The sequence below is a fragment of the Dipodomys merriami genome, unplaced genomic scaffold (assembly GCF_024711535.1).
Source record: "Dipodomys merriami isolate MVZ:Mamm:240054 unplaced genomic scaffold, mDipMer1.0.p SCAF_15, whole genome shotgun sequence".
Lineage (NCBI taxonomy): Eukaryota > Metazoa > Chordata > Mammalia > Rodentia > Heteromyidae > Dipodomys > Dipodomys merriami.
Window position 1 is genome coordinate 3,346,320 of NW_027202826.1, and position 14,719 is coordinate 3,361,038.

Here is a 14,719-nt window from a genome sequence, read left to right on the forward strand (position 1 = left end):
TAAACCACAACTATAAACATGAAGGATTGCAGCTCCCTTATTTAAAAGGTCTTATTAAATCTAATAACTACAAGATAGAAAAATTAATCTAGGACAAATTAAAACTAGATTCAAACATCACGTCAGTGGATAAAGATTGTTGTTTAATAATGATGAAGTATAAAACATTCAATGATTTTAGCTACTCATAAAATGTTATGGGTGAAATAACATAACCTCAAAATACATGAAGTAAACATAAACATGAGTCAAATAACAGGGTCTGTTGCAGGATTTTCTGTTCTTTCTTTGCTTTTTTGTTTTCTTTCATCTCAATGGTAAGCAGAGTATAAAGGATTTCTGTGTTCAAAGACTTATGTGGGAGGTGAGATTTTGTTGTTGTTGTTGGTGGTGGTGGTGATGGTAGTCTGTGTATGAGAGAGAGGGAGGGGGAGAAGAGAGAGAGTACTGGAGCTTGGACTCTATGCTTTGAGCTTTGGCTTGGCTTTTCTTCCAAGGCTGACATAGATTTTTAATTACATAAGGTGAACTCTAATAATTTTGAAGTCTGTACTTACTATAGTAACTTGGGATGCATTGTATTCATACATTGCTTTGGTGACTGGCAACTCTTCTGTACAACTACTTAAAGATAAGAAAAATAAAGCCGGGCACCGGTGGCTCACACCTGTAATCCTAGCTACTCGGGAGGCTGAGATCTGAGGAGTGTGGTTCAAAGCCAGCTCTGGTTTATCTCCAATAAACCACTAGAAAACTGGAAGTGGCTCTTTGGCTCAAGTGGTAGGGTTCTAGCCTTGAGCTGAAGAGCTGAAGGACAGCGCCCAGGCCCAGAGTTCAGGTCCCACAACCAACCAAATAAAAAGATAAGACAAATAGATTTTTAAAATGTGGCTTCTGGAACAAACGTGAGTTTTTGCACCTGAGCTTCACAGGGCCCTGCTTCTGAAGGGCTGTTCTGACCAGGGTTGAAGGCTGACCCCAGGGCCCCATAAACACCCAAATGTCTAAGATAGTTGGCTCTCACCCTTGCCTGGAAAAATGTCCATGGCCAACAGGACAGTGTGATGCCAAACCTTTCAGCAAACACCACTCAGCACAACTCCGTCTTGAATGAAAGAAGATGCAAGCCAAGACCTGGTACAGCCCGCGCCTCCCTCCCGGGTCTCCACAAGGGTTTCTGGGAGAGTTGCTGGCCTCTGGACAGCGTTTTACCTGACTTATCTTTCCCAACTAACGGACAACAATGACAAGGAGATGAAAAAATGTGTTAACTCTTCATGTCATCCCTTAAAGAATTCAAATATAATTTAGGCAACTTCCTAAAAAGAAATTAAATAAAAAGGAAAGAGAAAGCCGAGTGGCAATAATAATAAAACGGATAATAGTAGTAATTTCTCAGTAAGGAAAAGTTATTATCGACCCTAATCATCATATAACAACCTTAATTGATTGCATTCATTCATATTATGTGTAAGATTTTTGCTAGTTTAAAAGCAACATGTCTGAAAGAAATCAGATCAGCTATACATAAATGGAAAATAAGTATTCTGTTTACGAACTATAAAAGAATATTTCCAGTATTACCTAAATTTGATCTAAGTACTTAAAATAATCCAAATCAAAGTCACAACTTTTTGTTTTGTTTTGGATGCAGAAATCAACAAGGTTAGAGTGAAATTCATACTAAGAGCTGAAGAAGAGAAACAGGATATACACTGGAAAAAAGAAAATCATTATTTCTCCCTGATAACATTCATTCATTCCACACAGGACAAGGAATTAAAGATGGGTCTGAAGCATACATGTGAAAACTGAATCAGATAATTTTTAGAAAGATACATTAGGAATTCTCTTTGTAGAACTATTATATAAAAAGCAAAAAGCACAAACTATATAGAAAATTTCCATCCATATATCATCCTCAATTATAAAAATGGGCTCAACAAAAGACATTGTTAAGGAAGTGCAGAAAGCCAGGACTTTCAGCACGACTTCAATGCTTTCTCGTTTAGACAGGAAGAGAGTGGGGGGTAGATGGAGGAACCTTCGGCACACAAGTGTGTGTGTCTCCAGTGTGTGTGACACTGGCGTGTGTCCAGTGTGTGTGTCTCTTATGGCCACATCCATCCATCATTGGTGTTTGGTGCACAGACTAGAACCAGAAGTCCACTAAAACAATACGTCAAAATGGCACCCTCATGCCATCTGCTTGGCTTAAATATCACAATTCCTCTGCATCTAATGCATCAAAGGATAGTGATGTGATCTCTACATGTTCCTATTGCTCTGTACCCCATAAATATATGCAAATATGACAAGTAAAAGATGTCTGAATCAGGAAGTTTAAAAGGCAAGTCAGTAACATGGGGTAAGAATACATAAAGGTCTGAATACATAAAGGTCTCCAATAAATGAAGCAGCAAGCACACACACCAAAATTGGTCAAATGCTTGAACTGACATTTTACCCAAATGGTCAGTAAGCCTGTGAGAAGGTACGCTCCACCATGAGCCACAGTGAAATATCATTAAGCACTCAACAATCAGCCGCTCTCCAGGGCAAGTGCAAGCATTTGTACAGATTGCTGAACAAAGGGCCCTCCCAGTCACTCACTCACTCATTCGTGGCTCCTGGAAACATGGCTGCCACTCCTGTGGAAAAAAGGTGATTTTTATTGCAAGAACACATATGAAAAGAGACGAGAAAAAAATGACTGTCCTGCAAATGCTACTGTCTCACAGGGTCTCAGTGCACCCCAGGGAGAGGAAAAGGACAATGAGAAGGATTCTCAAATGCAAAGCAAAGTCTGTGTCTTTTTTAACTTTTATCATCATTAAATAGTTATTCAAAAGGATTTCAACTCAACATGTGATTTTGTGAGAAGGAGCCACTTGGGAGGAGGAGGGGGAGGAGGAGAAGGAGAAGCAGGAGAGGAGGGAGAGCAGGGGAGGGGAGCAGGGGAGGAGGAGGAGCAGGGGAAGAGGAGGAGGGGGAGGAGTAGAGGAGGAGGAACAGGAGGAGGAGGGGTGCAGGGGAGGAGGAACAGGAGGAGGAGGGGTGCAGGGGAGGAGGAGCAGAGGAGGAGGAGGGGCAGGGGAGGAGGAGGAGCAGGGGAGTAGGGGTGTAGGGGAGGAGGAGGGGGAGGAGGAGGAGCAGGGGAGGAGGAGGAACAGGAGGAGGAGGGGTGTAGGGGAGGAGGAGGGGGAGGAGGAGCAGAGGAGGAGGAGGAGGAGCAGGGGAGTAGAGGTGTAGGGGAGGAGGAGGGGGAGGAGGAGGAGCATGGGAGGAGGGGGAGCAGGGGAGGAGGGGGAGCAGGGGAGGAGGGGGAGCAGGGGAGAGGGGGAGCAGGGGAGGAGGGGAACAGGGGAGGAAGGAGAACAGGGGAAGAGGGAGAACAGGGGAAGAGGAGAGGAAGCAGGGGAGGAGGAGGAGCACTGGATGAGGGGAGGAGGAGGCGGGGCAGCAGGGGAGGAGGGGGAGGAGAAGGAGGGGCAGGGGAGGAGGGGGAGGAGAAGGAGGGGCAGGGGAGGAGGGGGAGGAGAAGGAGGGGCAGGGGAGGAGGGGCCCGGGAGGAGGGGGAGGAGGGGCCGGGGAGGAGGGGCCGGGGAGGAGGGGCCGGGGAGGAGGGGGAGCAGCCTCCGCCTTGGCCCAGGCTCTGCCTCTGCCCCGTGGCACCAGGCAGGCCGCGCCCTGGTTAGGCAGGGTTCCCGCAGCCGAGCCCACGAGAGGCAGGGTTTGCCCTCACCCGCTCAGGAAGGGGACAGAGGAAAGCCGAGCGCCCTGGTCTCCCCGCGTGGCGGGGAGGCTGAGCCTGGTCCTCCAGGGCCGGGCTGCGGCTCCCCGGCCCGGGCTGCGGCTCTGCGGGGCGATTCCATCCCGGCTCCGCTCCCAGGCCGCGGCCGGCGCGGGTGCAGTGCAGCCGAGCGGCCTCTAGAGGGCTCTGCACGTCACCGATTCAGGCTGCGGCCCGAGGGCGTCTCCCGCCGCTCGGCCGGCCCGCGCCCTGGCTCCCCGCGCGGAGGCTGCCGGGCTGGGCCGCCCCATGGGTGTCATCGGGGCCCTGTGGAGGCCAGCAGACGCTCCGCTTCTCTGCGGTGGTCGGTGGTGCTGCTTTGTTTTAGCTTCAGGATGATCAGGACAAACGGACCCCATCCTGAATGCAGAGCACAGCCCCGGGGCTGCTGGAGAGGCTGCCGTCGAGCTCCATCCGCGGCCCAGCTGGGGCTCAGCGCGGGCCTGTGTGCGGCGCAGGCGGGGCAGCCTGTCCTCAGGCCGGCCTTGCTCTGCCGGGCCGCGCAGGGCCTCCACCGGGAAGCCCGCAGCAGGCCCGGGGCGGCCTGGACCTCCACCCGGAAGCCCGCAGCAGGCCCGGGCCGCGCAGGGCCTCCACCGGGAAGCCCCCAGCAGGCCCGGGCGGCCTGGCCAGTTGCTCCCGGGTAAGAGAGTGCCTTACGATCTGACACCGCAATCGTGGAAACCCAGGCCAGTGAAGGGCTTCAGGGACCAAGATGAACCTCACTTGGGAATACTACGCCAGGGCCTTAGCACAGAGTTACGGTTTAACACTGGGTCATGGATTTCACCAGCAAGTGCTCCTTTAATTGTAAGTAATAAAGCTGAGTCTGTGCCCGAGATCAACAACAGTGAACATAGCCACTCATGCCATTCTCCAAACAACCAACCTAGACTGGAGGTCCCGTAACTAACACCGCCTTGACAAGATGAAGAAACTGAGGCCGAGCGAAGCTGGGAAAGTCTGGCAAGGCTGAATCAGCGAGGGAACTGAGAACGTGGCCTGTGAGCACTTACATCCCACAACCCTTCTGCAAATAAGAGACAGAAGACCCAACACATCTCTGATGACAGGAAGCGGCCTTCCAGGCTCACCTACTGGAATCAGCCAAAGCTAAACCACATAGAAACAGTAAACAAGCAAATCTTGAAATGTTCGACATTTATATATTGTCAAAAATTGGCAGAATTGCATTGTACTGTGGGGTATGTACTTCAGCTGGAGATAAATATTAAGGTAGCGTTTCTTCTTAGCGTTCTTCATCCCCCATGGATGCCTTAGAATGGGATAGTGTGGTGGGTAACAAAAACATATCTTCATTTGTAGATATTACAAAAGAGGCATTCACACAGAGCTTTTAAAGGGGCAAGACATTTGCCTAATTCTCTTTTATTCTACAACATATGAAAACAATAAGGGACAGAAAAACAGTATATCTCAGGGGTGGGCAGCTATAATTATTTAACAGATCATTTATTTTTTGAAGTAGGAAAGTTGGAAATTAATAGAACAAAGCACAATGAAAATAAACACAGAACTGGTAATGCTTATAAATTGTGGTATGTCAATGTCCTATGTAAGCTAAATGAGAAATCATGGATAGAGTTTAAAATTATGGTCAAAAAGTAGAACAACAAAATTATTCTAATACTCAATCCATTCTTTTATAAAATGGAGAAGTTAACAGTACCTACGTAGTAGCTTGATGTCTATGAATTAAAATGAAGAATGAATTAAAATAATGAACTAAAGTAAAAAGTGTCCAGCAGAGGAGGAATATCAATACCAAATTTCAAACTCTACTATAAAGCCATAGTAATCAAAACAGCTTGGTATTGGCATAAGAACAGACCTCAGGACCAATGGAATAGAATTGAAAACCCAGAAATGAACCTACAGACCTATAGCCATCTAATCTTTGATAAGGGAGCTAAAACAATAGAATGGAACAAAGACAGCCTCTTCAGTAAATGGTGCTAGCAAAATTGGTTAACTACATGTAGAAAACTAAAGCTAGATCCTTATACATCACCCTGCACCAGAATCAACTCCAAATGGATCAAAGACCTTGAACTCAAAGCAGACACTCTGAAAACATTACAGGATGGAATAGGAGAAACCCTAGGTCTCCTTGGCTCAGGCCGAAATTTTCTGAATAGAGACCCGGAAACACAACAAATCAAAGAAAGGTTGGACAAATGGGATTGCATAAGGTTGCAGAGCTTCTGCAGGGCAAATGACATAGCTAGCAAGATCAATAGAAAGCCGACGGATTGGGAGAAGATCTTTACTAGCCATACAACGGACAAGGGTCTCATATCTAAAATATACTTGGAACTCAAAAAATTAAACCACCCAACAACAAATCCTCAAAGAAACAACTGCCCAATAAATAAGTGGGCGAAAGACTTAAAAGAGAAGCTTCTCTGAAGAAGAAAGAAGGATGGCCAATAGACACACGAAGAAATGTTTAACATACCTAGCCATAAAAGAAATGCAAATCAAAACAACATTGAGATATCACCTCACTCCAGTTAGAACAGCAAAAATCAAGAACTCTAACAACAACAGATGCTGGAGGGGATGTGGACAGAAAGGAACCTTACTTCATTGTTGGGGGGAATGTAAACTTGTTCAACCACTTTGGAAAGCAGTATGGAGGTTCCTCAAAACACTTCACATAGAACTCCCCTATGACCCAGCAATCCCACTTTTGGGCATTTACCCTAATGTTTACAAACAAGACCACACTAAGACTACCAGCACAACTATGTTTATTGCAGCATTATTTACCATCGCTAAGATATGGAACCAACCCAGATGCCCCTCAGTAGATGAATGGATCAAGAAAATGTGGTATATATACACAATGGAATTCTATGCCTCCATCAGAAAGAATGACATTTCCCCATTTGTTAGGAAATGGAAAGGCTTGGAAAAAATTATATTAAGTGAAGTAAGCCAGGCCCAAAGAAACATAGGTCCCATGGTTTCCCTTATTTGCAATATCTAGTATAGGTATGAGTCAAGCGGAAAAGGGCAGATAATGTGATGTTAGGAAAACGAACCCTTAAATATGTATTTTAATGTTTTCATTTCTTTCATGCATGTGTTTCTAACGCATTTATAAGATTATTTCTTTGTTGCTTTGTATGTCCCTCCCCCACAGTGTAATCCGCGCTTTCACTATATTTGATGTCAGTATAACATGTGGAGGAGATGGGGACAAACAAGTCGTTTAAGGATTCAGGTGGACCTGTTGCAACAATGAGAAGTACAAAATGTCATGTCAAAACCAGCTTTACAATGTCGGTGTGGGGGGGGGAGGGAGGTATGATTGGGTGTGGGGGAGGGGGGAGGCTGGGAAGGGAGGTGAAGGGTAAACAAAGGAGGAGGCTGCAATGCTTGGTAAGAAATGTATGCATTATCCTGCCCATGTAATTGTAACCCCTCTGTACAGTATGTTCTCAAATAAAATAAAATAAAATATTTTTTAAAAAGTGTCCAGCAGAGAAACGGGAAGATCATGAATCCCAAGCCAGCCTGGGTTCCATTGCAAAGCACTATCTCAAGAAAATGAAGGTGTGGAAGCAGTTTTGTGGGTGGGTAATTGATGAGAATATATGCGTAGATCCCTAGGTTATACCCTAAGAACTGCAAATGAGCCAAGTGAGCAATAATATCCATTTTACTGATGCTGTGTTCATGAAAAGGGCCCTTCATCTTTTATGACTACTGTTCATATATAAGATCAGTATTTGCAGTATGAGCAGTTACCACTCCCTCTAACCCATTTCTTTTTTTCCTATTAATAAGTTTTATTTTGTAAAAATACCATACAGAGGGATTACAATTACATGAGCAAGGTAATGAGTACATTTCTTATCAAGCATTGTTGCCTCCTCCTTTGTTTCCCCTTACCATCCCTGGCCTCCCATCCCCTCCCCATCCCCTCTGCCAAAGTCATAAAGTTCATTTTTCAACATAACATCTTGTACATCTCATTGTTGCAATGGATCCACCTGTATCCCTATTTAAACAATTTGTTTTTCCCCTTCCCCTCCCCAAATTATACCAACCCAAGACAAGAACTCAGGTGGGTTTTCCTTCTTGCTATTGTTTCTAACATATTTATAAAATGATTTTTTGTTGCTTTGTATGTCCCTCCCCCATGGTATAACCCCTGTTTTTCCCTTTAACCCATTTCTATCCCCAAGATATTCTCTTGGTGCTCAGAAGATGACTTTAAACCTTGCTTTAGTGACAAGACTGAAAATCCCCCAAAACAAATCCTCAAAGAAACAACCACCCCATTAACAAATGGGCTAATGATTTAAAGAGAGACTTCGCTGAAGAGGAAATAAGAATGGCCAATAGACATATGAAGAAATGCTCAACTTCTCTGTCCGTAAAAGAAATGCAATTCAAAACAACATTGAGATTCCACTTCACTTCAGTAAGAATCAAGAAATCCAATAATAACAGATGCTGGCATGGATGTGGCCAAAAGGGAAGGTTACTACACTGTTGTTAGGGGTGTAAACTTGTTCTACCACTCTGGAAGGAAGTATGGAGGCTCCTCAAAAGACTAAATATAGAACTCCCCTATGACTAAGCAAACCCACTCCTGGGCATTTACAAAAATGACCACAAATCAGGCCATACTAGAGCTATCAGTACAACCATGTTCATTGCAGCATTATTTACCATAGCTAAAATATGAAATCCCAGATATGGATTTGGAAATAAGGTCCCATACTCTGGACACATTCCATAATATTCCATCCCAGCTCTTTCCTTTTTTGCCTTTCCACCTTCTGGTTTGAGTTCATATGACTTTCCTACATCATTCTTGATGAGGACTGCTCACCTTCAGATTCATTCTGGTCTCTCTGATGGATCAAAACACAACAAAAACAAACAACTCCCATGCACAAAGTTATCTCCTTTTATTTAGCAATATCATTCTTCTTTAAGACTTCAAGACAATCTTGAAATCACTTTTGAGTCCTTTTCATTACTTACATCTAATTAATCACAAAATCATATCATTTAATTGAAATAACTTATTCCCTTATTTTCCCTAGGGTCACAGAAATTGTCACTGTGCAGTTCATTATTACCTTCAAGCATGACTTTCTGAGCATGACAGCAATGGAATATGTATTGTAATACACATATATAATGCAAAAATTTCATTTTTGCCTTTGAAGAGTTTAAAACCTATGCACAAAGACACATTATACAAATATGTAAACTATAAACACAGAATTTCAGAAATCATAAAATTCAAACTAAATTGAAAAAAATATAATGTAGTTAATGAGTGAATAATTCTCTCTAAATAAAAGATAGGGACTTTGGCCTTAAATTACTGATGGAAGTCGAATGGGTAGAACTGAAGCTCAAGGTTACTGATGAGGTCTTGATACCCAAGATATGGAAGGAAAAGCATGCTACTTGCTGTCCAGCCACAGCAAGTATCTTCTGCATTGTAAGACCTGAATGCTAAGGAACTCCTGGACAGTTGTCTCATACACAAATACAGTCTCAGGAATTTGTTTTATTGTATAATTAAGTGAGTAAGAAAAATAAGAGATCACAGTCTAGTAACTGGGAAATAGATTTCCAAGGCACATTTAAAACAAGGCTGATGGATAAAAAGTATATTGTATTGATGGGGAGATGGGATTCCTGGGGCAACTTGAAAATTATAACACAATAAAAGATAGTCTGTTCAGTGTTTGAAATTGGGGCTGGATGGGTCAGAGCCTGAATTAGGTGGCTGTATGTGTACATATGAAATGCCAAGATGAATCTCATCCCAAACTGCATTGTCCTGAAAAATATGCTACCATACTTAAGGAAAATGGCATGAAAAGAAAAATCATTGTATTTATTTATCTTATTTAGGGGGATAACCTCCTTCATTGTTCTTTCTGAAGGGCCAGGATTTAAGACCTTATGTGTAAGAAGTTTGCATATGTGCAGATTCTATTACTTGTCCATTATCTGACAACAGCTAGTACATTAAATACATCTGTCCTAATATAAGAAGAAGGCACTTAATAATCTCTACAAATGCTCTCAAACTGTCAAGTCCTGAAAAATCATTTTATACTTTAGCATCATCAAAAGGTATTTAAGTGGGTGGCCAGTATTCTTCCGTAAGATCTCAAGCTTCTGTAATTTCATCCTTATGCATTTAAGTTTGTTTTTGTTCCTACTCCTCCATCTTTTGAATCTTAATCTTTAAATAATCCATTTAGACATCTCTGATATTAATATTTCTCCCAGAAAATCTGATTTTCTGTGCAGGAAAATTGGATTTCCAATGATATTATTAATCTTCTACAATTTCCCACTTTTCTGGCTCTGAATTCTTTATAATTTATAAACACTTATATTTTCTATGTCCTTGACACACTAAAACAGATAGTTTCTATTATAAATCATGAATATTAAAAACAAATGTGTGCAGCAATTAACTATAACCTTGCAATGCTTATATCTGTACCAAAAAGAAATGGATATACAACTGGCTGAAGGTTTCTATGGAGATTAGATAAACAGAAGAGATTACTAGTCTACCACCCCACATCAACTACCACATGCACACATGACTCTGGTGGGCACTTCTCATTTAATTTCTTTAAGGAATAGGGCCAGGATTAAATTGTTAGAGCTTTGAGGAAGATAAGGGTTGATAAATGACAGATATGTAGGTAGGTAAGTGTAGGAAGGTAGATAAGTAGGTAGATAGATAATTTCATAAACAACTGCATATATCAAATACATTATATTTAGCTTCAACTTACTTTTCTATGTATCTACCCTCCCTTTCTTCAGTGTTAAAGATGACAATTATTCCCAAAAATACCTTTCCTCCTTTCCCATTGTAGTACCGTTGGTTCACCATCGTCAAATGCACAAAACACAAATTTCCCACAGCCTTTGATACACAATCTACCCTCCATCCTAATTTTTATGGTTCATAATTATGTAGCTCTATGCCAATCTGAGCAAAATTAATCATTTAATTCTCCCTAGTTTCACTCTAACCAAATGTGTGAAATTATTTTAAAATTGATTGTTTTTTAAATAAGTTCTTCCAGAAATCTTTTTGATATGTAATCTCAGCCTGGTGAGCAGGTAAATGTTTTTAAATGGCTAAGAACACTTTAAATCTCACATCTAGATGTACAGATAACATCAAAACAGCTGGAGCATATACCATGAAATACCGTTAAATCACGAGCCCAGTGGCTGAAATTGGCCCTGCAAAATTCTGACCATCTTCTTATGTTAGAGATTGAGTCTGTGTCTGAATGTATCCTTTCCTCTCCCCTAGACCAAACCAAGCATGCCAGCTGAAGAACATTGGACTTCGGATAATACACTGGTGTTTATCCTGTTTTTAATATTTCCCTGTTCTACTACTGACTCCCATGGACTCAAATTAGCTATCATTTCTCCTCTAGATTAAAAAACACTTATCTTGATCTTTCTCCTTTAGGACTACTAGCTAATAGTCATTCCAATGTATTGTTCTTCTTTGCTCTCTGGAGACCATTCCCAATGCTTCAGCCATTCAGAATTCCCATAACATTCTGTTGTTAAATTTGTGTATGTTTTATAGAAGTTTGAGCATTTATGTGTCTTTACATTTATGTGTCTTCAAAGACTACCAGTATTGCTATCTCTAATAGTCTGTTTGGACCCACAATGCACTGTTTATCTACTTGTTATTAACTAAACTGTTTACTTCATTCTTCATTTTTTTTCTAAGTATGGTCTGGAATGTCCTTGCTTCCCTCTGACACCCAGCATCTTCTCCCCTTCCTACTTGGTCTTTTTTGTGATGTTCCTCTTCGTTTTCTACCAGTTAGGATGAGAATATTTAGAACTCTGTCTCCTTTTTTCTCTTCGCTCATGCAATAACTCACTGTGTTATCTTTATGCAAGTAGTTCAGAGTTTTAAATACCACACCTATGCAGGCAAGTTCAAAATCCAGAGGCCCAACGTCTGCCCCATGAAATGTTCATGTGTGCGTGTGTGTGCACATATTAACCTTAATGTGTTCATAACTCAACTTTATCCAGTTATAACATGATCTCAAAATCTTCTTATTGCACAAATGGAAATTTCCTTTTTCAGTTAACTAATTGCAAATTCTTAAATTAACTTTGATACCTCTTCTCTTTCACATTTTACATGAAATATATCAGGAAATCTAATCAGAATTAAATAGCTATTCATCATCTCTATGATGAATACCTACCACCTTCTCTGTATTATTGTCATACCTTAAAACAACTTCTTAGTTGGTTTAGAATCTAGCTTTGCCACAGTGTTCATAATTTACCACAACGGTGATAGTTTATAAATCAGTGTATGTCACATGTATGCTCAAACGATCAATATTTTTATACGATATCAAAAGTCAAATGATTTTAAAGCACTTTAAATACTTATGAAACTGAGTGTCATTTACATTTTAAGCTCCAACTTCTACCATTCTCTATTGGGCTATGTAGGGTTTCTGCGCTTGTTGGGCATGGCCCTGTCTGGGGTGTTTCTCTGAAGATATACAACACTTGAACTCTCCTCTCACTAAGGATTTACGGTTTATACCCCAACTTTCTAATATGTACTGATTGAGTTATACAATAGTTAATTATTTTCAAATATATCCTACAATGTCCCACAAACAATACTATGATGCTTTCAGTGCTCATTCGAACTTGGGGATTTTTATGAAATTAGAGCTCAAAGCTGGAACATTTGCACAACTGTCACAAATACTGCTAGAGTTCTAGGGTTTAGAAAGTAGAAAATGCTCCTCCTCACTAATAAGCCAAGTTTGTCTTTTAAAAATATTAACAAATTAGTTAATAAAATCAATTCATTGAGCCAGATATGTTAGTCAGACCTGGAATGCAGAATGAGGAGAATTCCAGTGTGACACAGTCACAGGTATAACATTAGTAAATCACAACCTCATCCAACATGCTTACTATGGTTGGGCTTTTGTAACTCTAGATCCATGGGAAGTAAGAATGGATGCTCTCCATCCAAGATTCAACCTGCTCAAAACAACACACCACCAAGTCCCAAAACAGAACTGAAGCAAAATGCCAGGGAGTGTATAGCACTGGTGGGAATAGTTATACAGCCAGCACAAGGCCCTGAGTTCAAACTCCAATAAATAAGTCATTGAATAAATGAATAAATAAATGCTATTACAAATAAACAATTGCTCTAGCCATTTCCACTGCCTGATGGGTAAACGAAGGCTCCCAAGGAGCCATTCTGACACCAGAATAAAGTCCACCTGTCTGGATAACAAAACACATTGAAACTGAGACACAGTATGAATAATACTCTGTCAGAGAGAAAGGGCACTTGAAAATATTTTTGACTACATAAATTAGTTGAGCCTTGAGGCTTACAAGAAAATAATGGTATAATTTTCTCATAAGTATAGCTAATCAAAGAAGGATTAAGAACTACAAATGGCGTGGTGAGCTTAGCAGATCTCCATTAAATTAACTGATTCATGGGCAATGTTTCAGAAGGAAACAGAATAATTGTTTCCAATCCACTATCCACATGTGGCTCATGGAAGGCGAAGGTGGCGATCACAGATCACAGAAGGAAAAAATGCATCAACAGGAGGGAACTCGGGGGCAGTAAAGCACAGGGCACTGGCAGGACCTACCCACCATAGATGCTAGTCTGTGGATAGTTCGCCTGTGTTATCATGCACAGAGCTCTTAGTTAAGCAGAACAAAGCTTCTGTATGAAACAGTCATTTCTACATATATTATAAAAGCCTAGAGAAGGGACTGTGCAAGACACTTATGAAATTCTAGATTCTAACGAGTGTATGAAGACTGGGATGACCAGTCTTGGCTTGGTGCTTGATTTCCTTTTCCCTAATTAAACATATACATGTAACAGAAATAGATTCTTTAACCTTAGCGGACCATCAGGAGCTTTTTCCAGTCTTAGTCCCCATCGTTTTTCTTTGTCTTTCACGGCTACATTTTTATAATTTGGATCATTGATAGGTATTTTATCAGATACTTCTGGAAAAACTGTTATCAATAGGACATAAATGGCTTTCTACTCTCTGATGCAGTTAGTGTGGAAGTAAAATACTAAGGTGAAAAAAATAGAACACTAAGGTGTGTTTTCTCAGCTCAATTCCTGGTTTGCTGTGCTTACAAATAAACAAATAGGTAAAGGCAGAACAATTTATTCTGGAGAAAACGATGATAATCGATCCAATCCTGTCATTTAAAAGAATCCTAAGTAAAAATGGAAGCAAATTCAGAGTGACTTCCTGCCTCATAGGCACAATCGAATCATTTGTTCAGCACGGGTTTGCTGTCTGCATGTCATAAATGGTACGTGTAAGGCAACAACCACAGAAGCAGTGACAGGCAGAGGTCACAGCCACAGAAGCAGTGACAGGCAGAGGTCAAGGGGAAATGTGTTCTTTCAGGTGTGATGTCACATACGGTCTTCAAGTCAGGAGTTAGAATCTATTATACACAAATAAATTGTAAATGGCTTGAGGTCATACATCATTGTATGGAAAGCAAATAATAGCGACTCTGCTTTTCATTCTAAATTTTAAAAGCAAATGCAGTATTTGAAGTATGAAAGCTAAAAGCATACATTTCAAATAACATAGACTAATGAACAATCTGAATGTTTAAAACCATGGGTGTTTTGAAGGTAGATAAGACACTTCTGGACACCCAGATGGACGTCCTGGATTGGACATTTAATTGAACACGAATCATTAGGTACTGTATATCTAGCATTGTATAATTTTCATTAAGTCAAACCAGCAAACAAATTGAGTATCTGTTACATGAAAAGCTTTAGAATCAATTTATGTCCTGGATGGTTTA